This window comes from Adiantum capillus-veneris, chromosome 6 (assembly GCF_014529385.1).
Source record: "Adiantum capillus-veneris isolate H3 chromosome 6, ASM1452938v2, whole genome shotgun sequence".
NCBI lineage: Eukaryota > Viridiplantae > Streptophyta > Polypodiopsida > Polypodiales > Pteridaceae > Adiantum > Adiantum capillus-veneris.
This window is the reverse complement of record NC_140936.1, coordinates 132,095,108-132,122,814: the sequence shown is the minus strand read 5'-3', so window position 1 is coordinate 132,122,814 and position 27,707 is coordinate 132,095,108. Positions and strand designations below refer to the sequence as shown.

Here is a 27,707-nt window from a genome sequence, read left to right as displayed (position 1 = left end):
GGGCTTGTCTGAATAGACAAGACCATGAAATGGGAGAAATCAACCAAGGGAGCATAGTAGGTTGTCAACTCTTTTTAAAATGGCTGCATCACATTGAGAGTGTTCCTTTGGAAGTTAATACTTGTGAAGGAAATTGGATATCTATGCTTGAGAGAGAAAGTGATACAATCATAGTTATAGTGGAAAATTTGAGTAAAACAGAACTCATTTCATAAAATTTAGCAAGTGCTTGTACAAAGCAATTAGTTAACTGATTGAGAGGTTAACATGTCTAGCTGTTATGGATCTGATTGTTGTCTTCTAGATTTATGAACATAGCTGCTGACATGCATGAGGTCTTAGACAATATTTTAGGGAGGAGTCCAAGTTAAAAGCAAAGAGGCAAGGTATTTTGATAAGAGGCAGTAAAAGGGTTGTGGCAAGCTCCTGTTGACTAGCTACCAAAAGTTCTTGTCTTGCTTAAGTTCCCTGGCAACTTGTGCAACATTGTTTTCTAAGCTACCTCTTACTTCTCTGAGACCTTCTAATTGCAAATTTAAGGTTAAAATAAAGCTTGAATAGGTGCCTTGAAGGGACCTCCAGAAGGCTTCTTGATTTGATCACTTGATCCTATGCCCTAGTTCCTTTGAACATGAGGAAAAAGCCCTTGCATTGCTTGCCATCACATTGTAGGTGTCGTTGTATTGTCATCTGTTGTCAACACCTCAACATCATGCCATCTCGCCATCATTTTCCCAAGAGGCAAACAATTGATCTATTTACATGTCTGTGGCGCCGCTTTCTCTGCCTGGTATGCCGCTTTCTTTGCTAGTGGCACCGCATGCTACAACACATCCCTAGTTTGCTTGACGTTTTTTAAAAAGAAATGACTCTACCCCTCCCTAGTCTTCTCCCTGCCCGTATGACCCTACACCTCCCTAGCCTTCTTGCAACCATTTTGTTTTAAAATGACCCGCATGACCCTACCCCTCCCTACTCTTCTCCCTACCCTCATGACCCTTCCCCTCCCTGGTGGTCTGTTGCTGCAACCAATCTGCGGCAGCGCGGACTGGTTGCAACAAACAGACTGGGGAGGGGAAGGGTCATGAGGGTAGGGTGGCTTTTTTTAATAAAAAGTATTACTTTGGTCTTCAAGGTGGCGGTGGCGCCAATGTTCAAGAAAATTATGCCTCCGCTTAGTAAAGGCCTGGCTTTCCTGTGCGTATAGTATAAATAAAAAACCCATGCATATCTTCTCCCAATCCATCCTCGTCCAATCGTTACCCTTGCATGGACCTCGAGGTTGGCTCCCAACGCTTGAGAGTTCGGGCACGTGGCCCTTGTTGCCCTTCGGGCCTTCTTTCCTCGAAAGTCAAACGCAACTTGATCAAAGCCCAATGAACCCAAAACTCCAACCAGCATGCCGTACTCGACTGGCCAATAAAATGGAGCTCGAGAGCTGCCTTGCCGCAGCTACGCAACATAGATGATTTTAAAAAGAAAAACAAAAACCTGCTGGAACCATTCCGCGCCGGCGCGGACTGGTTTCAGCAGGTTTCACAAGGTGAATGTACTTAAGTTGTTGCTCATGACACATGAATTATGATGCAATAATCTCCTCTTCTTGCATTCTGGTGCGGCGGCCGATGCAGCCGATTTCGCAACCACGTTGGCCGACATGTCGACGACGTCAATGCCAGCTTTACGACGTACCGGGCCAGTATTTGTACGATCTCCATTTGATCTGGGACTGTATGGCCCCTGAGGTTTGCCATTGCCATTCCAAGTGAACTCCTTGATGGGACAAGCTGTGTTATTGCAGGGATAGCGCGGCTGGAGGGTGGTCAAGGAGGAGCAGTTGTTGAAGTATCAAAATCGGGTGTCGGTGTTGAAGCAGCGGTTGCAGGGAATGGGAACCGTGAGTGCCTTGAAGAATGTGAGGGCAGATGCCCTGCTCATCATCTCAACCGAGCCCGAATCGGGTCTAAGAACTTGATAGAAAAGCTTCTTGTCATGATGATCTGTCGACCCTGCTGTACAAGCTGAGGCTGAGGCAATAGAGGCAGAGGCTCTAGAAGCAGGCCATGGTGCGGCCCCGCAAGTAGGTACTATTGATGTCCATGCTGGCGCAGTCGAGGAGGGCGGGGGAGCTGGCTACCATCGACATGAGAAACTGGTTGTAGAGGTCCACGGCCATTGATTAGCAGGTCATTAGGGGAAATATTTAATCAGCAACAGGTAGCAGTGCCATACTTGACTGGCCATTGAAATGGAGCTTGAGACGTGCCTTGCCGCAGCTGCGCAACGTAGAGGATTTAAAAAAAACAAAACAAAAACCTGTTGGAACCATGCCGCGCCGGCACAGACTGGTTTCGGCAGGTTTCATAAGAGCAGAGTCGACTCGACTGAGAGGCTAGCGAGATAAAAGCGATAGGCTAGCGAGATAAAAGGGACGGGAAATAGTTGAAGTGCTGGCCAGTCAGAGGAAGAGCGGGAAGATCTTGCGTGTTGAAGGCGCCAGATCTTGCTTTTGAGATCTTGCTGGGCTGTGTGAGCAGGTCCGAGCCTGGGTTGATGCGGATGAGCAGCGACTTGAACTGAAGGCTATGATAGAAGAGTGAGGCGGCCAGACCATGGAGGCCGTGCCAGAAGTCGCCCACCAGGGGCGGCCAGATCTTGCATGCTGAAGGCGCCAGATCTTGCTTATGAGATCTTGCTGGGCTGTGTGAGCAGGTCCGAGCCTGGGTTGATGCGGATGAGCAGCGACTTGAACTGAAGGCTATGATAGAAGAGTGAGGCGGCCAGACCATGGAGGCTGTGCCAGAAATCGCCCACCAGGGGCGGCCAATGGAAGGGTCCAGCTGGACTTTGGTTATCGTGCTATTGGATTGCTGCGTCACCACCAACAGATTTTCGCCTACCACTGCCATCTCGTGGGTCTTGCGTGCGTCAGGCATGGGGTACTCTCTCACCAATTTTGGCAGCTTGGCTAGTTGTAGCTACCGTCTCTGATCCAAGCTGGCGGCCAGCGGTGGCAGCTGCTAATTTACCTTCTGCATATTGATGAGGCTCATGAAGATCAGTTAATGCTTCCTCATGCTGCAGCGCAAGGTGCTGCAGCGGCGCATCTCAACTTTGGAGTCGTGAGCAGCTACTCAAAGGCTTGGGAGACGTAGTCCTCATGTGCATGAGGCTTCTTGCCATAAAGAGCAGACGTTGCAGGATTCATGGAGGCTGATGATCCCATTGCTAGCTGCTGCGAGATCATATTGGTAATGATGTGAGGTAAAAGATATGAGTGTGGACATTGGATTATATGCATAGCTAGCTAGAGAATATAGGTAGGTAGATCTACTGCGATGAGCTCTCCTAAGCCCGGACAACTATACTTAAGTATGTTACACAACATCCCTTAATTGCTTTGCGAGCCCGCCAGATTGCCGTAAAGACTGCTACTGCTCGGAAATAAGCATAAAGGGTTAACGTCACCATTCACCTTATTAAAGAGTGCGGCCTGTCGATCATGGGACTCTTTTGTTTGCTTGCTCAATGCTTGATTTATAATTTCCCTTGGGGAGACAGGTGCCAATTCGGTCAGAGGCTGATTTGTTACATCCTATATTGCGCCTTGTACCACCTTCATGATTACAGGATAAAGCATGGCTCCTCCTGATTTGTTACATCCTATATGTTTTTAGTTTTTTTGCACCCTTCCACTAGTGATCGACTTTTCGATTTGAGTTGAGTTGGTTCCGCATTGCCCATGTTGGTTTTATTGATGTGTATTTAGCTTTGTTCATGAATTCACTGGCAGTGACAAGCTCATGGGGCCAAGGAGTCATTTGCTCATTAGAGGGATTTGAACTCACGCACAAGATTGCAATGGTAATTCTCATAAGCAGACCAACCAAACCGCTTCTTGGCTCTTAGCTTCCAAATGTACATATAAGAAAAGAAAACTTCTCAAAGCAATTCAATAAAATGGTGATGGAGGGGAGGCAACACTATTGTGATCGGTGCCATCATGCATGGTGAAGGCCAACTTGGAGGAGCTTGTTCTTGTCAAGCGTGAAACAAGAGATTTTCAATCACGTACCCTTGCATCTTGCCAGAGTACTGCACCTAGTGTTTAGGGGTTCTCATGGGGATAAATTATCTCTCTACACAAGATGTCGGCATCTGCTCCCTAAACGTCGCACTGCCCACCAGGACCCTGCACCAATATAGGGGTCTACTGGGAGATTGTATCTTTGTTATGGGTAATACACCACACCAGGGCTTCCCAAGAACATTTTTTCTAACAAAAGAAAATAAAGACACACGGTGGGCACACTTAATAATTCTTTTGGCTCATAGGTCAAATTTGAAGCATTTGCTGGTATTTATACTAAAAAAATTAATATTTTACTAGTTTTCTTGAAGACAAGCTCGGAATGTACTCAAAATTTTGCAATTTTAGCGAGTAAAGATACACTAGACCACAGTTTTCTTCAAACGCTTCATTGCACTGGCCATTTGTGGCCCTCATGTATGAAAGCTAAGAGACAATTCACAAGGTTATTGATTTGCAAATGGCAGCAAAGCAATTTTAGTTTATTTGGTGTGAGAAACAAAGAGAACATGAACATATGATTTTTTAGATTTTTAAAAAAATACTATTTTTAACCAAAAAGAGAGCATGTAGACTACGCCATGTTTATCATTTTTATGGTTTCCCTCCCACTTCACGCTTCAGAGGTGGAGCGAAAAGGAAATAGTTCTCAATTAGCAACCAAAAATAGGACCCACAACCAACCATGAATCATACATGCCACAAATCATTTGATCAGTGTGTAAATCTTTTTAAAAATAATATGGAAGCAAGGAGTTTTCTATGTTCCTTCATGTTTGTGCAAGGGGCTAGAGACAAAGATCGACTCAAATACATGTTCAAGACATGGAATGAAATGCAAGTAAGCTTTGATATTTGCTCGGATTTTAGTTCGCTCCAGAAATCTCGCTCGGGCTATGGTAAGACTCGGTTATAAATATTGTTCTGGAAGCAATCCCTTTATCCATTCTTTCTCGATGTCAGTTGCACCAAAAAGTTCATCAAGCACAGTAATAAGCACTTCCTTCAGGAGCTTCATGTTCTCAGTAGTTGCGGTAAATGCCATAACAAGTAAGGTTGATGTGAGGGTCCATATCTGTCGCTACATGCCCTTCAGTTGATGTCCAAAGAAGCCATGCAGACCCATCCCTAGGATCCTTGACTCGCTCACGCAAGGACATAACAATAGTGATGTCGATAAGGCCTGGTTCTATCCTTACATTTGTAAAATCCGACCTTACTTTACTAGTAGAAACTTCTTCTAGCCAGCCAGGCTGATTCAAGTTCTTTACTGAGATAGCTATGCAGGTCATGTCTTTTGAAGTCCACACTCGAAAGATCATGTCTATACCTGGCAAGTTGTTCTCTACCCTATACATGAGAGCATAACCTGATACGAAAGCCCTATGCAATGTATCAGTGGTTGGAGGTTTACGCACTAGCACAAATGAATTGAAGAAAACGCTCCCCCCCTCCGGGCATTTAGCCTTAAGCTCGTCAAAAGTGATTTGATCAGCATTTTCATTTACCATAGTTACCCCGAACGCAGAACGGGGACGGCAACGGGGCCCCCCGCGGAACAGGGAACGGCGAGGGGTCCGGAACGGGAGCGGCGCGAAACGCGAGGCATAAAAACACCCAAATAATGCAATTTTAAGCTCTGTGGGATTGAATAATAGTAGTGTCAAAGTCCTTTGGCTCTAATACTCACAAAAAACTTGATTTGAAGACCATTCAACCTTACTATGGCCAACGTGTGTCATATAGACTTGAGAGCTTGAGAGGGGGAGGGACGCGGAGAGAGACTCGAGAGAGCTTGAGAGAGAGGGGGGGAGGGAGAGAGCCTTGTCGACTCTAGAATCTAGAGTCTAGACTAGCGAGGCTAGAGCTTGAGAGTCAAGAGGGTAGAGCTTGAGCTTTGGCACTTGAAAGCTTGTGTGCACTGTGAAGGTAAGGGGTGGGAGGAGGAAGGGCATTTTAATAAGGGGGAGTCTCACAAGATAAAGCACATAGATCTGAAAATCTACCGTTCCGGGCCGGTACCAAATGCCTGTCCGAAACGTCTAGCCGTTCCGGGCCATGAAAACCCTCCGAAAAGTCGTTCCGACGTTCCAACCCACAGGGGGGCATTCCCCAGTAACTATGCCATTTACAAATACTTTTCCACGGGAATTTGCCGTAGCTGCCATTCACTTTTCTTGTCCCACGTTGCAGCCACTAGAATGACTTTGCGACAAACTCTTCTTGTGGTCCAAGAGTCACATAGCCTGCCATGCATGCAGCAAACAAGCGCTTTAGTGCCCCTTCCTGGACCACATCATCCCGCAAAGCAGAGGCTGCAGCTACAGCAAGAATTGGCCCAGCTGCAAACCAATAGAAATCATGCTATCCTCAGAAACGCACAGAATCAAGTTCATGTGGTGTGAAGATGACATGGCTTTTGCACGCTCAGATCGAACACATATTGAGAGCCCTGCTGAAGCAGACAAAAGTGCCATGGCTTGGCTTTCAGTCATGACCCCACGGTGCACATCCACAGCCAGAGTCTGGATGTGGATGAGCACCGTGGGGTCATGACTGAAAGCCAAGGATTCCAGACCCTTCTGGTCAAATCAGCTTCACACATGAACTTAATTCTGCGCGTGTCTGAGGAAAGGTCCATGGCTTCTGCAAGCTCAGATCAAGCACATATTGTGAGCCCTGCTGAAGCAGACAAAAGTGCCATGGCTTGGCTTTCAGTCATGACCCCACGGTACACGTCCACATCCAGACCCTTCTCGTCAAATAGCCCGGCGATGGTTCAAACCAACTTTTACAAAGCAAAACGCCGAACAAAGGATGGCTTATCCCGCATTTCCAGCCTTGCAGACCACATTGGCCTACCTTGCTTCAACCAATGCTAGGGTTGGAAGCAGTAAGGAACTCCATAACTTGCAGTTTCCTTGAAAAGAGACATATTTGGAAGGAAGTAGATTGGAGGTGCCAGTTTGAAACCCATCGATCTGGCCCTCTCACTGTCCACGTTGTGCTTGCTGGGTAACAGATTGGTAACTTTAGCAAAGGTGTCTAGCATAACTGCACTGAAGGTCTGATGGTCCAAAAAACATCCTAAGGGCCCTCTTGACTTGATAGAATGGGGATAAGGCCATCGATTTTGAATTTGGTTCTTTTATTTGCAGCTCTCTTGCTTCATCAAAGGCAAAGATGACACTACAAGGGGTGTGAATACACGCCTCCTTCTCGCCAGGTGAGCATTGTGTGCCAATGCTCCACACGTCTAGATTTTTGCCTATGTACGTGTCATCACGGTCAGATTTCATCCACTCCTCCAGTATCTTCTCAGCAAGGTCATCTTTGGGAGAACCATGCTCATCAGGAAGCTAATATTGCTTTCAATCCTCTGGAGGTGTGATACTAATGTAAACAGCCAGTATGCTGAGCCACGCCTTCAAGTAAAACGCCATACCATGTTCTGTGAATGTGTTAGCAAGCTTATCTGCGAGACCAACTGTCCGTGAGGAGACCAACTGTTGGTCTCGCAGATAAGCTTGCTAATTGTCCTCGCGGGGAAGGCTGTTGTCGAGTGACTCGCCAGGCTGCAATAGCAAACATACACACCCAGCTTACTCAATTCTATCAATGCTCTTGACTTGCCTACACCAGATGATTGTACAAGGGCGCAATGTAGTAAGTATCACTTTTCATTGTGCGGCAATGCTTAACAAGCTGGTTGCGCAGTTCCTGGCGTCTTGAAGCAGTGACATAAGGCTTTTCCCCATCAAGGCGAGGTTTTTTAGCAATACAATCCTTCACAAATTCGGTGGCATGTTGCGCTTTCATATTAAACTCTGAAACCAACTGGTCAAGGCGGTACTGGAGCAGATCTGTGAGCGCATTCCCAGAGTGAACCAGATTGATGCTAGCAAGAGCTTAAGAGCTTACCTGACTGGAGTTGCGAGCGGTACTGGACAAATTTGTGAGCGCCTTCCTAGAGTGAACCAGATTCCTGATAACAGAATCTTCCAACTCCAAGTTTGAGTAGCGCACGTATTTCCGCTGCCCTTTCTTGCTCTATCGCTGCTCTTTGCTCCTCTCTCGCTAACGTTTCCTGCAAACGTCTTCTCTTTTCCACTGATGCTAGCAAAAGCTTAAGAGCTTACCCGACTGGAGCTGCAAATCTTGATGCGCGGAGGAAGCGGAGTATTAACAGAGGGAGGAAAAGGACTTCTCGACTACAGCTCGCCTGGATGACGGACACTTTTTGGGTTGGGTGAGGGGATGGTGCCCGGTTTTCTCAGTCCAACGCATCTTAGGGCGGCTTCACAAATGTCCGCCCATTCTCTATGGACAAAGCGAACGACCAGTGAGAGGCTCCCACCTAATACATAATACATGGGCCACTCGACTAGGATCTGGAAGTTGGTCTTTTTCTTCTTCTTCTGCTTCTCTTTGTGTTTTAGGCCCCTTGGTTGGGATTTGCAGATTGGCTAGGGTTAAGCTCGGGGGGCACGTTAGCAATTTGTGACATTGAGCGTCTTTTTTCGATCAATCTCTTGGTGGAAAATGGGATCCACGCCTCTATGTTATTTTTCTCCTGCTAAAATAAAGAGAAATAACTTTTAAGGTTGTAAGAACAATCTCAAGAGACCTTGAAGATCTTTCTAATGAGTTTTGAATTGAGAGAGAGACTAAGGCTTGTGTCACACACGGGCGTCGATCATAGTAGACATGGTACCCATTAGCCAGGCGCCCAATGTAAAAGGAATTGTGTGTGTGTGTGTGTGTGTGTGTGTGTGTGTGTGTGTGTGTGAGAGAGAGAGAGAGAGAGTGATGGTGTATGAACAGAGGCAAAGCTTACATGCAACAAATATGGAGAAGATGAGCCTGTTTCTTGTCGTGAGCTCATTAGTTTGAAAAAAATTTCCCTCAGAGGATGTTGATATCACAGTAAATTGGTATACATGGTGAGACCAAGTCGATGAAGAAGCTACCATGGACATCCTAGCAACACCAGTCATGTTGGATACACCTCGGATTTGCTACCTCTAACTTTTACCTTAGAAGAATGTCGTCTTGAGCATCGATTGCCTTGTAGAAAATTGAAGTGTAAACCACACTACGTCCAAGAATCTCCATTCGTGAACTGTGAACACATCACGTTCAAAACATTCCGAGACAATGAACTTTGAAACACATCATGTCCATAGTCTGACCAACAACAATGGATTGGTGCACTCATCCATAGTGTTTTAGATACGTCTGATTGGTTTCTTGCTAGTCACATGTGCCTTGAACTTTGACCCATGGGTTCAAACACTGATATCACAATCGATCTTTGAGACACGCATATCGACACAAATATTGATGGTGGTATCGATGTTGGAAAATTTTCCAAAAAGCGCCACTCTATTTGCCTCAATAATTTGAAGAGCTACTAGTAGTGTTGGCGATGTGCTTCCACAACGAACATAATGATTAATTAGCAATGAAAGCTCAAAGGATTGCATGAGAGGAGAAGACTAACACCACATGCCATGAAATGCTATATGTGGGGGTCAAAGTTTCCAAAGTACGTGCATTGCTAGCTCTCATGGACTTACAAAGTGTGTATGGATGGTCATACAGAGTATTTTCCATACTCTCTCTCTCTCTCTCTCTCTCTCTCTCTCTCTCTCTCTCTCTCTCTCTCTCTCTGAGCTCCGAGCTCCGAGCTCCCCCCTTTTGCGCTCGTGCTACTCCCAGTCCCCCCCACCCTATTCGTGTTGCTGTCAGGCCCCCCCCCTTCACGCCACCTGCCTGGCTTCCACACCATGGTTTAGGTCCTTTGGACTACCCTTTGAAATGGTCTCCCTCCACCTACCCATTGACCCCCTTTTCATGTGGCCTCCCCTGTGGCTATAGCCCGCCTCTGTGGATAGGTTTCCTAACCTCACTCTTACCTTATTGCAGACATAGCGAGAACCATGAACGTAATTTTCAATCCATGGGACAAAGCTGACTCGACTAGCACATGGAGACTACAAGAGGGTGTCAGTCTCTTGGAAAACAACAGACAACTCGCATCTAACACAAGCTACACTCAAATGACCTAAGTTATCAAAAGCTAGTCGCTAATCGACAAGCAAACCATGATTGCTACAGCATCAAACGACATCCGAATGCTATGAAACTTCTAAGACAAGTATATAAGACCTAAGCACACGTGCTTATGGTCTCAAATCTCACTTTTGATGAAGTGTAAAAAGTGTGATTATTAACAGCAGTGAGATTTTGACTTGATTGTTTCTGACCCCGAATGCATCTAAATGCTTAGCAATGATGCCCCAATACCCCACCTATGCTTATTTTGTGATTTCCTAGCTTAAATTCTTATTTATGATGAAATCAGTGATGTTAAAAGCTACGATTTATCACGATATGTTTACGTCAATGCATAGAGCTCTTACTTATTGTTGCAACGCAACAAATTGCACTACAATGTGACAACCGACAAGGGAGATAGAAGCATGAGAAGGAGAGAAGTGAGCGTCGTGAGATCACGTTGTGTATTTCTTATCCAAAAACTTAATAATAACTTTACAAAATTGGCTTTTATACCTTAGCCAAGGTTTCTTTGGTCAAAAACTAATCATCTAGGAGCTCTAACTAAGGATAAATTGATACATTCTAGAAGCTTATAGCTCTGGCTCATGGACTACAATATTCACTCGTTCGATAGGAGTTACAATATTCCCGATTTATCAAAAGAATAAGTGTTTTTACAATAAAGCTCCCGAAAAATGTTACATGGGTTAGCTTGCTACTAACATTCCCCCCCTCCTCGATTGTGTCGTCCCTTGACATTGTTTCATGGACTGAAATAGTCTTCGGGTTGACGTTTGGCGAGGCGGTCTATAAGTGCTTGAAGCGTTTTTTGATATCCAATGCGTTGTTCTTTCTCGAGGACTTACATAAATTTAATAATAACTTTATTTTTGAGTTCTATGGCTGAATACCCAACAAAACTTGCTATCAGGGTGCTATCATTGGTCCGAAAATCTTTGTATACCATGTGAAGAACCCGGTGTAAAAAGTTTCTTCAAATGCTATCATTGGTCCGAAATCTTTGTATACCATGTGAAGAACCCGGTGTAAAAAGTTTCTAACATTTTGCTTCATGGCAAGAACATGCATCTGGCATAGAAGCCATAAAGGACTTCTTCTGAAGGTTGCCCACTCAAATCATAGAATAAGCCTTGGTTACCTTCTAAAAAGGATATCCATGGGGCTCTTGCTTGTTCAGGCTCATGAAAAACTTGGATACATGTGAGCAGCATTCTGCAAATTTTAAAAAGCATCGCACACGAGAGGTCATGGAGGCTCTTGAAGAAGTTTATGGCGCCCGTTAGGGTTTTCACCATGTATTCCTAAGTTGTCGGTCCTTGCTCTGGAGCTGGAAGTTTTGGGTAGTTAAGCCAAGTCGACGTTTTCTTTTTTAGTGCTTCATGTGCTTGCCATGTCCTTACCCTTGGTACGTGACAAAATGTTGGGTCTTTCTAGATTGATAACGGTCCCCTTGTAAACAAGATGAGATACCTTGAGTTTTTGTTAAGCCAATTTTTCTCCATGTGGAGTGAAGAGCATCTGACCCTCTTCTTGCATATCCTTGTAAAGTCTTTCTTTTACTTGCAATAGCTCCACCTTTATCAAAGGATAAGGCAGTGACTGTTGATGCCACTAAAGATTGATTTCATTGAGAGTGATCTGAGTTACATTGACTGAGTGAAGAACCCTCAACTCCGAATCCATAGCCGCTTTCCATTCAGCATCCACTTCTTGAACAATCTTCTCTTTAAGTGCATCTTCTTTAGCTTTAGAGATATGGACCATTGGCACTTGTTCCTCGTCTATGATTGGTACCTAGAATTTAAAACTTTCTGTCTGCTCTTCAATTGGTTGTGTTTCCATTTCTGCAAAGGAGATTGATGGTATCTCTAGATTTAGTTGTTCTGATGTACATGCCTCCTCCCGAGTTTCCACATTCCCTTCTCTCAACAATTGATTGGCTTTCTTTAATTCCTCTATCTCTTTAAGCGACTGCTCTTCTCTTTGTATACGCATTAGGGCGAGGTACCTTCTTTGTGCTTGTTACAGCTTCAACTCAAGTTCCAAGTCTTTGTTCCTCTTTTCTAAAGTCTTGTAAACTTTATCAGTCCCCTTGAGTGAAGCTACTGTTGGGTTTTTCCCGATTTGCTTTAGAAATGCCGCTTGGTCATTGATTCTATGTTCTGAGTATAGTAAGGAGGCATTTGCTATATTTAACTGTACCTAGAGCTTTTGTACTGATTGAGTAGTGCTTATAAGTTCATTTTTTACTTCAGTCAACTGTTGGTCCTTGCTTTTACAGGCGTATGATAACTTTGTGAAGAGCTTCCCTAATTCTTCCATTTCCTTTTGTTGCTTTTCCTTGACGCTTTGGTGTTGTTCTGCTTTGTTCTTGAGCTCTTTGATTTGGCCTTGAAGATTTTCAATGATATGCATCCCATCTTCAAGCTCGCTAGCTCAGAGAGCATCAGTCACTTGTTCAAGTTCTCGAGCTTTAACACTGCATCTAAGAGCTGTAGTTCAAATTTTCTCCATCGTCAACTGCATCTGCTTTGCATATTCATTAACTTGGATGATAACTTCATCCGTTGTTTCCCATTCTTCGGATTCTGCTTCAGGCTCTTTAGAAGGTCCATCCTCATCTTTGGTTGTTTCCTTAGGTTGTTCTTGATTGGCTTCTTCCTCTTTTTTCTCATCTCCTTTTGTATTCCCGCCTTCATCTGATTGGTTAGTTGGTGAAGGGCTTGGACTAGGAAAAAGTTGATCTTCTTGTTTGGTATTCGGTGAGGGTGGTCTTGGAGACATCTCTCCATGTTCCTGTTGTGTTTCAATTGGTTCACCAACTTTTGCTTGTTGTGGTTGTTGAGCAGTCGATTCTTCTCTGGCTTTCTAAAGCCTCTTGTATCTTCAGGGCTTTGGCTTCCGCATACATCCTTTCTACGAGGTCCTTCGGATCTTCTTCTCACGGTTTTTGGTTCTAGAACTCTTAGTTCCCTGGGACTCCATAAATCTGGATTCTGTCCTGCAACTTGTCGACTTCGTTCGTAAGCTTCTTTTTCTCTTTTGAACCTTGCCTTTTTCTGTTCAGGTTCTTCCTGATGGGCGGCCACTGCCTTTCTTTTCATCTCTTCTCTTCGTGCCCTTTTTTTTCTCATTTTTTTAACTTTCTTCACTGCCATGGACTTCAGGTGAGCTTTCCACTGACTCTTCATCTGATTTATAAATCCCTTTCTTCTCTGATCTAGTGGCTCGTGTAGAGGGTTGAGCTGTGATTATCTATGTGTTCTGATCTGGGGTTGGTGGCAAGTTATCAGCCATCTAAATAGCATGGTATGCAATTCGGGTCAAAACTTCAAGAGCTCCCAAGTATGTTACTCTTCCTTCCTTCTTTGTGCTCTTGAGTGTTGTACATACCGAGCATGATCTATTGATTGTCTTGTTGTTGACTTCAAATCCTGTGAAGGAGGTTGCGACAACATGATTTGGGGTAACATATCTTAGTGGTTTCTTGGCAAGGAAGTGGAAGTGCTAAGGCGGACTGGATCCTCTACTTGCTTTATCATAAGGTCGGAGAAGGTGGCGGCACAGCTGTACGCTTTGTGAATGTACCAGTTGTATTCCTATCTCTGGCTCTCATTGTCATACCTTCAGTGGGTAGCTTTAGTGCTTCAACCACTATGTCTTTGTTAATGACTACTTCAACCTTCTGTCCTTGCCGATCTATGATCTGAGAAAAATCCATCCTTTTTTATTGTTGACAGTAGTTCATAATCTCTTTGGAAGTCTACTCCACATGGTTTTTGATCATAAAATTCTCGAAGTCCTAACCTCCTGTTGGCTTCTTTTGTTGTTGGCTTAGCTGCTACATCATAAACTTCTTTAGGTAGCATTTGCAACTCTACCTAATTTCCATCTTCACTTTTGAATCTTCCGATGAAGACTCTGGTGTTATTCTCCTCAAGCTCTTCTTTTGACAGGTTTTCATAGAACTCGGCTCCAGCTGATATGGTGGCAATTCTTGCAGCTTTTCTTTTGAGTCGTTCTCTTCTTTTCTTTCTCAGCAGCTTGCATTGCACCTATTAAGAGAATACAATTTTGAAGTTAGAAAATTCCACAAATCTCGCTCTGACATGCCATGTGTCTGAATTGCTGGCAAATGATGTTCGTTTTACTTCAAACCAATTTTGGAGCATGCATAGATGCATAAAAGCATGTAAAGATTAAAACCATTCAATCCAGGCAAAAATTGCAAGCAAAGTAAATAATCGCAATTATTTACAACAGGAAAAATTTTCTATAATTTTGCACTTTTGACTTCACAGGCTTGAAGAACATGTGATTTAGATACTTTGAGTGAAGTGTGAGCTCATTTGAGTGTACAGGTTAGAAATGGTGCCAGATTTAGTCTTCAAACTACCTCCACGCGAAGTATCCGTTCCGCTTCGAGTGATGACCATCCACTGAAGTCTTGGGTTCTTAAGTTCACGAGAAACTTGGGTTCTTGTGGGTCTTGGTTCTTGAGGTTCTTGAGGGTCTTGAGGTTCTTCTTTAGCTTGCAATTTGTGTTAGAGAAGGATCTTCTCTTCACCCGAGTTCTGCTCATTTCCGCGGGCGCACCCCTTGGCGGCCTTGCGCTCACACCAAGGTTGCTTTTTCCCAACTCACGTCGATTGGCCGGCCGCTAAGTACACGGTCCGCTCTCAATGAGTGAAAAGAGAAACAAGGGGAGGCTGGACAAGCCTTTCTTTCTTGGGATTCCTGACACTCTTCAAAAACACGATTATGAATTGACACGCCCAAAAGGACTTGGGTTACGTGCAACCTAAACAAGCAAAAAAAATTATGTGGTACTTGTGGTTCTTTCCTTGAGTGATACAGAACACTATCAAAGCTCTGATACCAATGTAAGGTGGAGTAGAAGTGAATGTTGAACTTTGCTCAAGATGAGTGCTCCGAACTGTGCTCAAGGATTCCTTTTACTTACGGAAGGGAGAGCCTTCCATTCCTTTAGTGAGAGAGTGTAATGGACACAAACAAAGTGATGAACACTGTGAATGAAGGTACTGAGACTGAGAGATAGAGAGAGAAGAATACGACACCATAAGGTCAAAGATGAAATTTGGGTTTATTCTGGCAAAAATGTAAATAATCGTGATAATTAACATTTTCATCAAATTGAACATTTTTTCACGCAAATTGGTTCTAGACATGCTATAGACCCTCTATGTAAGATATGGGTGGTTTTGGATAAAAAATGTGACAAATAACTCAAAATTTGGACTGAAGAGTGCTTGATGCAATTTTTTTTTAACAAATTCTGAGATTTACTTGATCTTTTGGGCTCATATGTGACATGTGACATGAGGTAGATGTGTACAAGTGATAGGTGAAACATGATGATGATTTTCAAGCCAATTTGTGTAGAAAAGTAAATAATCACAAATATTTATAGCAGTTGAATTTTATGCTTGAAAAGACAATTTTATGACCTACACATCTTCATTACATCTCAAATAAGTCCTAAAATGAGTTTGGTAAGATTTGGTCATGTTGGCATCACTTTGTGCTCTTGTCGACTCTAAATCACCGGTTTTTGTTACCACTTGGTGTATAGAGTTGTTTGGTCACTGTTGAAGCCATGGACTTGTCCGCTACATAGTCCTGATGCTGCTCATCCAATTTGGACTCATTCAGAATCAGTTTGACTCCGTATGTCAAAATTGACGCTTTGTAGTCTTCGAGCTATTTCTTGCTGTTAGATTGCTTTCCTTGACTCTTTTCTTGAAATCATCTAGGTACATTGTGTATAGACCTTGTCCATAAGCTGCTTGTGGAGTTAGAATTCAATTATGGCATGTGACAAAAACCTAGATCATTTACTTGGGGACCCCCTCGACCCCTGCCAGATGATCATCTAATGATATAGAAGTGTCTACTATCTAGGGACATGCCACATTTCAAGTCTTGTCCAATTCGGTTGAGTTGATAGGCCGCTATGGCCGTTTCTGTGTTCTAGGAATCCGTACACAGCTGGGATTCTAGGGTTTTATCCTGGCCCTAGACCTGCTACTCGACTGCATAGAAATGTTGTTTGATGAGTTTAGAACTTACTCCTTATGTATTGTGTGAAACGGCGCTGAAAAAGGGTGACTCTGAACTCCGAGAATCGCACGCAAAGAAGGTAGAGAGCTCTCTTCTCCAAGAGGGACTAGTGGAAATGAGGTGATTTTGGGCTACATAAGATATCTATACTCGGACTTCCCAAACTACTTTTTCCCATATTTCCTTGTTAGTCCTAATAGGTCGTGAAATCTACGTTAAACTCAAAAAATTCCTCAATCGGATTCAGTTAGCTCGTTTTGCAAAGAGTTCGCAAAAACAGGCCCTAGCGGCCTAATTTAGGCCTCCCGCTTACATTTGTCATTTTGATCAAAAAAATTTGTGCATGTTGTCTTGTCCTCTCGATCATCATCATATTTTCAATTCCTCCATTTGAGCTCATTTGCTATTTATTATTAACTTTTGACCTGTTTATTAAAAAAATATAATAATAATAATAAAATCGTTTGAAAAGCAAATTAAAAGATTGACAACTAAGAAAATCCATTCAAAAACACTATTTTATTACTTTCTGGTGGATTTCTCTATTTTTAAGCTCCAATATCAAGAAAAATTGATGAAATTAAACAAAAAGGCTATTTTTTGACGTAATTTCTTATACTATATACACTATTTACACTCACCAAGGAGATGTTATCAGTTGAAATTCCCTCGTTGATGATTTCTAAGGGCATTATTAGGTAATTTTGCAAAAAATCACGTTAACATCCAACTTTTTCCTCCCTCTTCAAACGTTGCCCTTAATTAATGAAGTTTCCTTCCACCCCGCCTAGATGAAGTACTCCGGGACGACTGTGTGCATGGGTTGAATAATCGTGTCTATGCATAGCCGTGGTTGGCTCTATTATGCTTTCAATGTCAATGCAATTCAAACTAGTATGCAGTGCAAGAGTGGGGTCTTGAGTAGTTAAGGGTTACCGTTGTTGAGGTTTCTTGTTGATGTTTTCTAAATAGTAGATTTTGTAATTTATGTGCTCTTTGTCTGATTGTACCATCGAGATGCTTTGGCACATTGATTTCCTGAGCTGTAGGAATCAATAATTACTGTTGCTAATATTTAACTCTATTTTGGTTTTGCGTTGATGAACTGTTGTGGTAGAGTTTTTCGAGATTTAACTTTCCATCGATTCATTAGCTTTACATTTTGTGGAGAAGATAAATGCTTGTTTGGTTTCCAAACCCATCTAGTGCTAGTTTCTCTTCTAAAAGATGTTTTTCTCTGAGTTGTTAGATGTGAAACTTTGTTCAGTATGGTAGATGAGTTTTTGGACACACAAATTTGAGACGGACTGTCCTTGAGTTGTGCTTTTGGTACCCAAATTTGTTTGAATCCTTGCATGTTGCTTGTAGCATTTGCTTGTTTAGAGATTGACGTAGATTGGTTTCTTTTGTGGGCGACCTCTTAGCCATTTCTCTTATCTCGGTGCAATTGGAACTAAGAGTTGTCCTCCTTTAAGTGATAGTTTTAGTTGATTGGTATCCCAATCTGGTACTGCCTTGTATGTCCACATCCATGAGATTCCAAGAATCATCATTTCATTCATATGTTCATCTAGTATGCATATAAATTGATGAGGGCATGAAAATCCATTTACTATTACATTCAAGTTGACAACTTCCAATGCCGGTGTTGGGCTTTTGTTGCATCCTTTGATAGCAGATATTCCCAATGCTAAAGACTAATTCGTAGCTTTTTTTTAAAGTGGAATAATTGACTGCATTCATTCGAGCTCTGGTATCTACTAATGGATTTGTGTTATGATTGTTCAGTTGTACTATGATGCGCAGTGGCTCATGTGTTGCTTTTGCACGCATGAGGTACCTACGGCCTTCCGAATCTACATATAAAACTTTGTCTCCATTGTAGCCATATAGCTGTAAAATCTACTCTGTTGTACTTGTGTTTGTTTTGCCACCACTACTGGCTAGCTCTGATCTGCTTGAACTCTTGGATTGACTTGAATCCATGCTAGCTTGGTCTAATGTTGCTCAACAAAATTTTTCTTGCTCGGTTTGACAAGACTGTCCAAAGCAATTTCTACAGTTGACAACTTCTAGACTCACAAGAGTTGACTAACTCTAGCTCAAATGTATCAAGTTTGACTGCAACGTTTGAAACGATGAAACTCTGTGTTATGAATAGCCTAATCTGCAATCAATGTGAATTGCATCCCTGGTCGTCCAATTGTAAGTCCAACTTGCAATGCAATTATTTGCACTTGCCTTTTTTTGGTCGGCACAATCACTTTTAGTTTGGTGGATTCTTTGACTAAACTGTGGGAACATTGTCCAAAACTGGGCTAGAACAGTGATATTCTTGGCCAAAATGATTATGTCCCTGTTCCCAAAGGTTATTTCCTGATTCTAGGTCAAATTCTAGACTTTGGCGAGACTTATCACTCAATTTTTTTTCATTTTTAATCAAATTCTGCTAATCTCAACCCCGATTCACAATTTCGATGCGTGAACAATGCCCTAATGACCAAATTTTACTCAAAATTTAGTTTCGGATTGAGTTTTCATGTGAACGTATTTTAGTCAGTCGGATTTTGACACAAATTTGATTTCTCAAATTTTTGCGGTTTTGTTTTTAGTTGTTTTCAACAAATTCTGATTTTTTTGCGGCTCATGGCTCGCTTTGAGATTTTTTCTCACTTTTATAATTTTTTTTGCTTTCTTTCCTAGCGTTTCTGCTTGGCTCTTTTGCTTTTGTGATGTGTGACTCTCTCCTCCTTTTTTAAACTATTTTAATACATATCTCCCCCTTTTTAAAACTATTTTTTGTGAAATTTTTGATTTTTAAAATAATTTTTCTTTAAATTTTTGATTTGGTATGATTTTTTTAAAACAAAATTCATTTTTGATGGATTTTTGGAGAGTTTTAATGTTTTTTCTAAATTTTTTGTGATTTAATGGTGCATTTTTAAAAAAAAATCTTTGAAGTTTTTTTTTTTTTGAATGATTTTTTATTGAATTTTTTATAATTTCTAAAACAAATTTTTTATATTTTTAAGTTAAAAGGTATTCCTAATGGCTTCACAAAAATTGAAAGGTGTTCATAGTGGCCTTAAAAAAATTAAAAGGCCTTTTTAATTCAAGGATTCTCTTGACAACAACAAAAACGATGCTTTAGCTACAACATGTAGCAACGGGCAATGAAAAAGCACATAGATTTGCAACATTATTAGCTGGGAAGGACGGATACAACATTGAGAGAGAGAGAGAGAGAGAGAGAGAGAGAGAGAGAGAACACTTCAAAGAGAAGAAAATGCTAAAGTGAAAATAAAGGAAAAGAGAAACACCTCTTTATATGGACACAAAAGGTCTTTTTACTTTCCAGCTTCACATGTTTTTTGACTTCTTACCTTCATCATTTGTCTTTTCATTTCCTAAACTCACCCTTCACTTATGCACTTAATATGTTTTGAAAGAATTTTTATTTTTTTGAGATTGAGGAGACTTAATTAATTTTTTATTGGTTTTCTCTCCTTTTTAAATTTTTTTTGAGTGATGTTTTATTTTTTTCATGATTTTTGTGATTCTTTTTTGAGAATTTTTGAATACCTCTTTTAATGAGTTTTCTTTTTTCTTCTTTTATTTTAATGATTTTTTTGTGGGTTTGATTTAAATAAAAATAAAAAAATAAAAATTAATCTACCTAAACTAACGCTTGTCAGCGAAGGTGGCGACTTGGAGGTTGACAGCGGCTGCGTGCAGCAGGGCGATGATTGTGGGCGAACCTGCAGCAATTATTTGGACAACGCGAAGGGCGCACGCGTGTTCAACAAGAGGGGAAGAGAGACAACGTGATTGACGCTGCCCGTCAAGTACCGAACGCGGAGAGGTAGGGTGGGTTGGCAGCTTGACAGCGAATGAGACGAAGAGAGAGAGTAAGAGAGAGTCACCTACTTGGGGTGGGTGCACACTGAAGGAGAGCGGGTGTGTGTGGGAGGGGGGGGGGCTTGAGAGAGAGAGAGAGAGAGAGAGAGAGAGAGAGAGAGAGAGAGAGAGATAGGTTTTTTTTTATAAGGCTTTTTTGAGAGAGAGAGAGAGAGAGAGAGAGAGAGAGAGAGAGTACTATGTGTGTGGCTGCCTTGCCAACGAAGCGAGAGAAAGAAAGCTCTTTGGTGTGCAACTTGCAAGTCAAGAAGAGAGAGAGAGAGAGAGAGAGAGAGAGAGAGAGAGAATAACAGTGAAGAGAGAGAGTGAGAGTTTGACTTTTCACAACCTAAGGCTCTCTTCGGCGTTGAAGGCAACAAATAGAAAGAAGAGAGAGAGTGGGGTGGGGATGAGAGAGGGTGACTTTAGCGTTGACCAAGGGGGGAGAGAGAGAGAGTGAGAGTCCAAGGAGGAGAGAGAGCATCGTAGGCGGCCCCAAGATGGTTTAACGGAGGGACATTTTTTTTCATTTAATAAAAAAAACCTTTAATCACAATAAGAGAGTTTTCTCACGTACACAAGCCGTCGCAATGTGTTTTTTGTGTCAAAGCCCAACAGTATACCGCAGAGCTTGCACGATCGTCAAAAACCTGTCGGAGCGTATACCAAGCTTGTGATTAACCGTTAGCGATCGTCGAACTTAATTTTTCAATTTTTATTTCTAAATGCCCAAAAATGTCAAAATTAGCCCGAAATTTAGCTGAAAACGCTAAAAATCACTTAGAAATCCGAATTATTGTTAAAAAATTAAAAAAATCTACGAATCTTAGAAAATCATTGGCAATCACAATCAAACACTTTTGACATGCACAAGCATACCAAAAATAGCAATTTTTGCTAAAAAATACTAATTATAACAAAATCAATAACCTAGCCCGTGGAAATATTGAAACGTTCAAAACTCGACCAAGGAGGCGCAAATACGCTCAAAATGATGCCTAAATATGCACACAAAACAGCTGATGAAATTTACAAAATATTATTTTTAATTAAATTACTCAAAAATTGGCAAAAATTACAAAATTTACTGAAATTTTTTCTTAAAACTCTCTACACATATGGGATTAGTGCAGCCAAATCAAAACTAAAATATCACATCGATTTATTCTCCAACTAATTTTGCCAATAAAATTCAAAACTAAACAATTCAACCGGCAATATTAGGTCAAAAATTGACGCATTTGAAGTGTGTAGATCCCTATTTTGAGCCAAAAAACACAGGAATAAACCATTACACACATCGAAATTGCAATCAAAAGATGAATTAATCATGCACATTGAGCACTTTTTACACACACTAATAATTGGCAATTTTTACCAATTTTTAGGTGCTCATACACAAGGGTTATCTTGTGGAAATTGCAAATTGAACCACAAATCTATTATTGGGCATGACCATAACACAAATCAATCATCACATTTGCAAAATCATCATGCACACATTGATTTTTAAGTGCACAAACAAGGGCAAAATAGTGCACACACACCTAAAATTAGGCATACACACACCCAATAAGAATGCACACACACTTGATTTTGATGCACACACTTGCAATTGACTATTCAAGCATGTAATTGGGCAACTCTTGCATGCAATCCAAGGTTCGCCTTGTCCATCTCATATTTGTTTTGAGTTGCTCTACAACCTGCCTTGAAAGTTTTTGGAAAGGAATCCTACAAATTGCCAAAGTCAGTGCCTTTTGTGCTCTTCAAATCTCCCTCAAGAAGGTTAATCTTTGAGAAACCTTCTCTTCTTTAGAAAATTCTTGAGTGGGATTTTGGTATCACTTCCTCTCTATGAATCATCTTTTTCACCTTTCTTAGGTGGTTGCGTTTTATTTAAGGGCTTATTTGATTACTTCGAGCTCTCTCTCTCTCTCTCTCTCTCTCTCTCTCTCTCTCTCTCTCTCTCTCCTTGGTTTGATTTTTCTTGATTGGGTGACTCTTCTTGGTTAATTTTTGCTTTTGGGACCTTTCCTAGAAGTTTGAATCCGTGCAACATGACCCAATTTATTGAGAATTACAAATTCATTCAACACTCCACATAAACTTGTAGCTTTAGCTCTTCTTTAGCTGCTTGGTTACATCTTCACACAAATTTACCGATTTAGGCAGTGTACTATTTTAATGTGTAGACTTATTAATTTAGGTAGCACACCTTGCTCTCAGGGTAGTGGCTTTTCAAAACATGGACCATCTTACAAGGGTTAATTAGAGAGGACTATATATACTCTAGAACAACAACCTTTATGTCTATATGAGAGGGGGTGAGGGTTTTTAAAAGACACCCATACTTTAAAGTTAACATATGTATAAAGGTATTTATATCTCTTGAACGCACGTGCTATAACGTACTTATGACGAGTGACTGTTGCAAGACTTTTCTAGTCTTGATTTGCTGATTGAAGCAACAACATAGGGATTTATTTTAAAAGGGAAGCTTTAAAGTGTAGATCCACTGGTTATATAGCATGCCTCTGCAATGTCGATTCACCAATTTATGCAACGCTATGATGTAGGGATGGATTTTGCAAGAGGAAAAACACCCTTGCAAATTTATTGTCTAATTTAAAAGACCTTTGGAAAATGTTATGGATAAGGATCTTACTTATTGTTAACATGAACTCTTGGTACATAACTTTTGAGAATGATATATGTGACCAATGACATATATATAGATATACTACTTATTCTAGCGGTACATGTTACTAGACTATGTTGTATGTTGACAACTCAAGCCATAAGTCTAGCATTGCTCGTTTGAAATTTCTAACTATTATTACCTTTTCAAGTGTTTTCTTCAGTTCTTACAATGTTTGTACTATGCAATCCTTACTTTTGTGTTTAAAATATTTGATTGGCATCTAGTTAAATCTCTACTTTGCAACTCAAGACATTTACTTTCTCAACTAGGGAGCATGTTATGGCAATAGTCAAAAGCATAATGTCTTGCAAAAACACTCAAATATACATGCCAATAGAAAAATTGAGCATGCATATCTTTGAATTTGATACAACATAAATGTATGTACACAATAACCATCCAAGCATATAAATTGAAGATGAAAGAGTAGAAGAGCATGCGCGGAGTGCTACGTATGCACATTGTGAAGGCGCCGAGCGAAGTGTGTGCGAGTGCGAGTGCGAGTGCGAGAGAGAGAGAGAGAGAGAGAGAGAGAGAGAGAGAGAGAGAGAGAGAGTTGTTGTTGGGTGGAGCGCACATCAATGTTATCATGTTGCAACTCCTTATTTGTCTGTATTAAAGAATAAGTGAACATGGTTAAGTTAGTAGATGGGTTAGTAGTAAGTGGGATGTCCGGCCAGTTGGCATGAATCCCAACAAGCCCACTTGAAGGCCAACGCACCCCAAGTGACCTGGTATGTACAACCCTGAAGCAATCTAGTGGCTTCAACCTATACCCATCAACTCATTGCAATGTGTAAACCGCTCCAAAGCTAAGCCTTTCCTCAAAGCCTCTACTGGGTTGTTGTCAGTGTGTACCTTGACCAAATCAATGAGCTTTTTGGCCAAGAAATCTCTCACGAGATGATACCTGACTTCAATGTGTTTCGATTTGGAGTGAAACACGAGATTCCTTGCCAATGCAAGAGCACTTTATCACAATATATCACTGGAGTCTCATCAATGCCAAGATTTTTGACCAAGCGAGATAACCATAAAGCCTCTTTAATTGCATACGACAATGCAACGTACTCTGCTTCCGTAGTGGAAGACGACGTACAATCTTGAAGACATGACCTCCAAGATATTGCTGCTCCAGCAAATATGAAGACATAGCCAGATGTCGATCTCCTATTGTCGACACAACCCGCATAGTCTACATCCGCATAACCCACGATGGATGCATCACTGTTCCCAAAGCGTAAACACCTGCCGATCGTACCTTTGAGGTACCTAAGAATGTGCTTCACTACTTCCCAATGCTTGCTGTTACGATTTTCCATATATCGGCTCACCACTCCCACTGCAAAAGCAATGCTTGGTCTTGTGGCCACAATAGCATACATGAGACTGCCCACTGCCGAAGAATATGGTACCTTAGCCATTTCTTTGCGCTCAGCATCAGATTTGGGTGCATCTTCCTTGCTGAGTTTCAAGAATGCTTGCATTGGGGTACTCAATAATTACCCCCTTGCATTTGAAACGCTGCAAAACTTTCTCAATGTTTGTTTTTTTAAATAACTCAAGAATACGACGTTTGTGATCTCTTTAGATTTGCATGCCAAGAAAGTGTGTAGCATCCCCCAAATCTTCCATTGCAAAATTGTTGCTAAGTGTTTTCTTCAAGTGGCAATCTGCAATGGATTTCCCAGCTATAATCATGTCATCAAAATACAAAACTAGAATGATCATCGAGCCATCATCTAGCTTTCTCGTGTACAAGCAGTGATCCTCTTCACTCCTTTTATACCCTTGAGACCGCATACATGCATCAAATTTATGATACCATTGCCTTGAATCGTGCTTTAAGCCATAAAATGTCTTTTTGAGCTTACATACTAGCTCCTCACGAGATGCATTCTCTCGAACAAACCCTTCAGGCTACTGCATGTAAACATTCTCATCTAGATCCCTGTGAAGAAATGTTGTCTTCACATCCATTTGAACAAGTTCCGTATCCTCAATCGCTACAAGACCAAGTACGGTTCTAAGTGTTGTCATCTTGACCACAGGTGAGAAGATTTCATCAAAATCGACTCCCTTTTGCTGTTTGAACCCTTTGGCTACAAGTCTAGCCTTGTACTTTGGATTTGGATCACCTGAGGTAAACTTCTTCTTGTAAACGCATTCGCAAGGTAAAGCTTTCACATCATTTGGTAGTTCTACCAAGTCCCAAGTGTCATTACCAGAATCGAGTTATACTCGGATTCCATAGCCTGCTTCCACTTCACCACATCATTTATCATCATGGCTTCTTGGTAGCAGCTTGGCTCACTGCAGTCAACATGATGTAATCAAGACCTAACTCAAAACGCACAGGTGGACGAGAGAATCTAGTAGACCGTCTCACTCCTTGACCATTTCTATCCACTGCCTTTGGAGCATTGCTAGTGGAAGGTACATCACTAGTCCGCTGAGTTGATTTCAGTGTCTCTGAGGCAACATCCTCAAAAGTGACTCTCTGAACCTCTATTTCTTTGATACGTTGTTTATGCATCTTCGACTCATTGAAGATCACATCTGAACTATGGATAAATCGACGAGATTCCGGGTGCCAGAGATGATATCCCATCTGTCCATCTGCACCATATCTAATCAAAATACATTTATGTGACTTTGGCTCTAACTTTTGTCGAAGTTGTTTAGGCACGTGAGCATAAGCTTCACATCCAAAAACATGTAGATGGTCAGGGGCTTACGTTTAGACCATAACTCTTCTTGAATCTCATAATTCAATGGCGTACTAGGCGAACAATTTATAATGTGCATTGCGGTCAAGACGGTTTCTACCCAAAAGCCTTGTGTGAGATTTGCCATAGAAAGCATGGCTGTGACTCTTTCCTGAATCGTACGATTCATGCGCTCAACAACTCCATTCTACACTGGTGTGTATGGTGCAGTAAATTGCCTTTTAATCCCCCTTTTAGCACAGAAATTGTCAACTCCTTGGAGACATACTCTCCACCGTTGTCAGTCCGCAACCTCTTGGAGTTTCTTGCCAGAGTGATTCACAAGTGCAAAGAATTTTTGGAACACAGGAAGAACTTGATCCTTATGTTTCAAAGGATATGCCCACACCTTTTGACTAGAGTCATCTATGAATGTCACAAAATAGCTGGCCTCCCCTAGAGGTTTGGTTGACATAGGACCACAAACATCACTATGTACTAAATCTAGAGGTTCAACTTGCTTTTGACCCAATGGTAAGTGGACGGACCTAGTCTATTTGCCATAGATATAGTGCTCACAAACAAGAAAGTCAACATAAGACAAGACAGGTAAGTAGCGAAAACGAGTCAGAGTTCTCATTCCTTTTTGGCTAATATGACCTAGTCGGCAATGCCACAACTCAGTAGATGGTAGCTCAACTATAGATATGTAATCATGACCAACATCTGACACATGCATGGAATATTAGGTACCATGCTTTTAACCTTTGCGTACTATCCACGAACCATTGCCAAATGTGGTGTTGTAGCCCAGATCATGAAGCTGACCAACAGAAAACAAGCTCTTAGTCAGCTTGGGCACATGTTTGACATTACATAAAGTAAAGTGCGTGCCATTCCTTAGATGCAATTTGACATTTCCGACACCTTCAATGTATAGTTCATAAGCATCACCAAGTCTCACTTTGCCACAAGAGTGAGAATAAGTAGAGAACCATTCTCTATGTGGTGTCACATGGAAACTCGCACCAGAATCTACTATCCAATTATGTGCATATTGTGCATCTTTTGTAACAAGAGCCTCGATAGGTAGATCTGTTGTGAAGACCAATACGTCAGAGCTAAGTGGCATAACAACCTTTGGAAGAGTCTCTATAATAGGAGCATTTGAAGACCCTAGCACATTGATATCCTCTAACTTTGCTTTTCCCTTGTTTGAATCATCAGACTAAGAAGTGTCACCGAATTGTTTATCCTTCTTGCTTTGCTGCCATTTTCTAAGATCCTTCTTCACATGTCCTTTTTTATGGCAATGACAGCTTGACATTACGCATAGAACCCCGAGACTTACTGCGTGATCCCCCACGTTCCTTGGCTTTGGAACAACCTTGAGTGCGACCCCTCTGTCTATCACCAGCAACATACGCATCACCATCCTTCTTGCCTTGGAGAGCTTTCCTGCGAATCTCCTCGGTAAACAGACAAGGACGTCATTGTACACAAGATCAGTACCAATTGCTGAGTTGCTAATTGTAGTACAAAACGTATCCCAAGACGAGGGTAAACTGCATAGCAAGAAGATACATTTGATTTCCTCATCGAAGACCAAACCTTGAGTGATCAACTAAGTGAAAGTGATAGTGAACTCATTAATGTGAATAGAAATAATGCCTTCTTCCTTTATACAAAGATCAAACAAGCCTCTTCATCAAGAAAACCTTATTAGTGGCACTTTTGTTCTCATAACTGGAACACAATTTATCCCATACATCTCTAGCAAATTTTTCTCCAACTATAGTAAAGTACAAAGATTTGGCCAAATGCAAATGAAGGGTAGATTTGGCCTTAGCATCAAGTCTCTCTCACTCAACGTCTGTATACTCGCCCTCTGGGTGCTCCATGATAGGATCCAACTGGCCTTTTTGTATGAGAACATCTTGAACCTGCTCTTTCCAGGTAGCAAAATTTGTCCCATCAAATTTTTGGATATTGTAAATATCCTTTTCATCTCTAGATGACATGGCTGCAAGCTAAAGATAATATGGCGATAAACACTGGTAATTTTGGGAAAAAATTCGACAGAGTTTCCCCATAAAAACTAACAGAATCTCGATCCAAAACCGTCACAAGAGATCAATAACCA

General features: G+C 41.6%; 1 long non-coding RNA gene and 2 pseudogenes across 1 annotated transcript in view; all 3 read right to left on the bottom strand.

The window, feature by feature from the left end:
• Positions 1-8,361, bottom strand: part of LOC147456300 (uncharacterized) — a 57,583-nt gene extending 49,222 nt beyond the window's left edge. Inside the window, exon 1 of the long non-coding RNA XR_015188450.1 lies at positions 8,012-8,361. This is a non-coding gene — a long non-coding RNA (uncharacterized LOC147456300). The remainder of the gene's footprint in view (positions 1-8,011) is intronic.
• LOC147456302 (uncharacterized) lies at positions 1,116-5,616 on the bottom strand (annotated as a pseudogene).
• LOC147456301 (uncharacterized) lies at positions 6,750-7,909 on the bottom strand (annotated as a pseudogene).
• Positions 8,362-27,707: the final 19,346 nt, after the last annotated feature.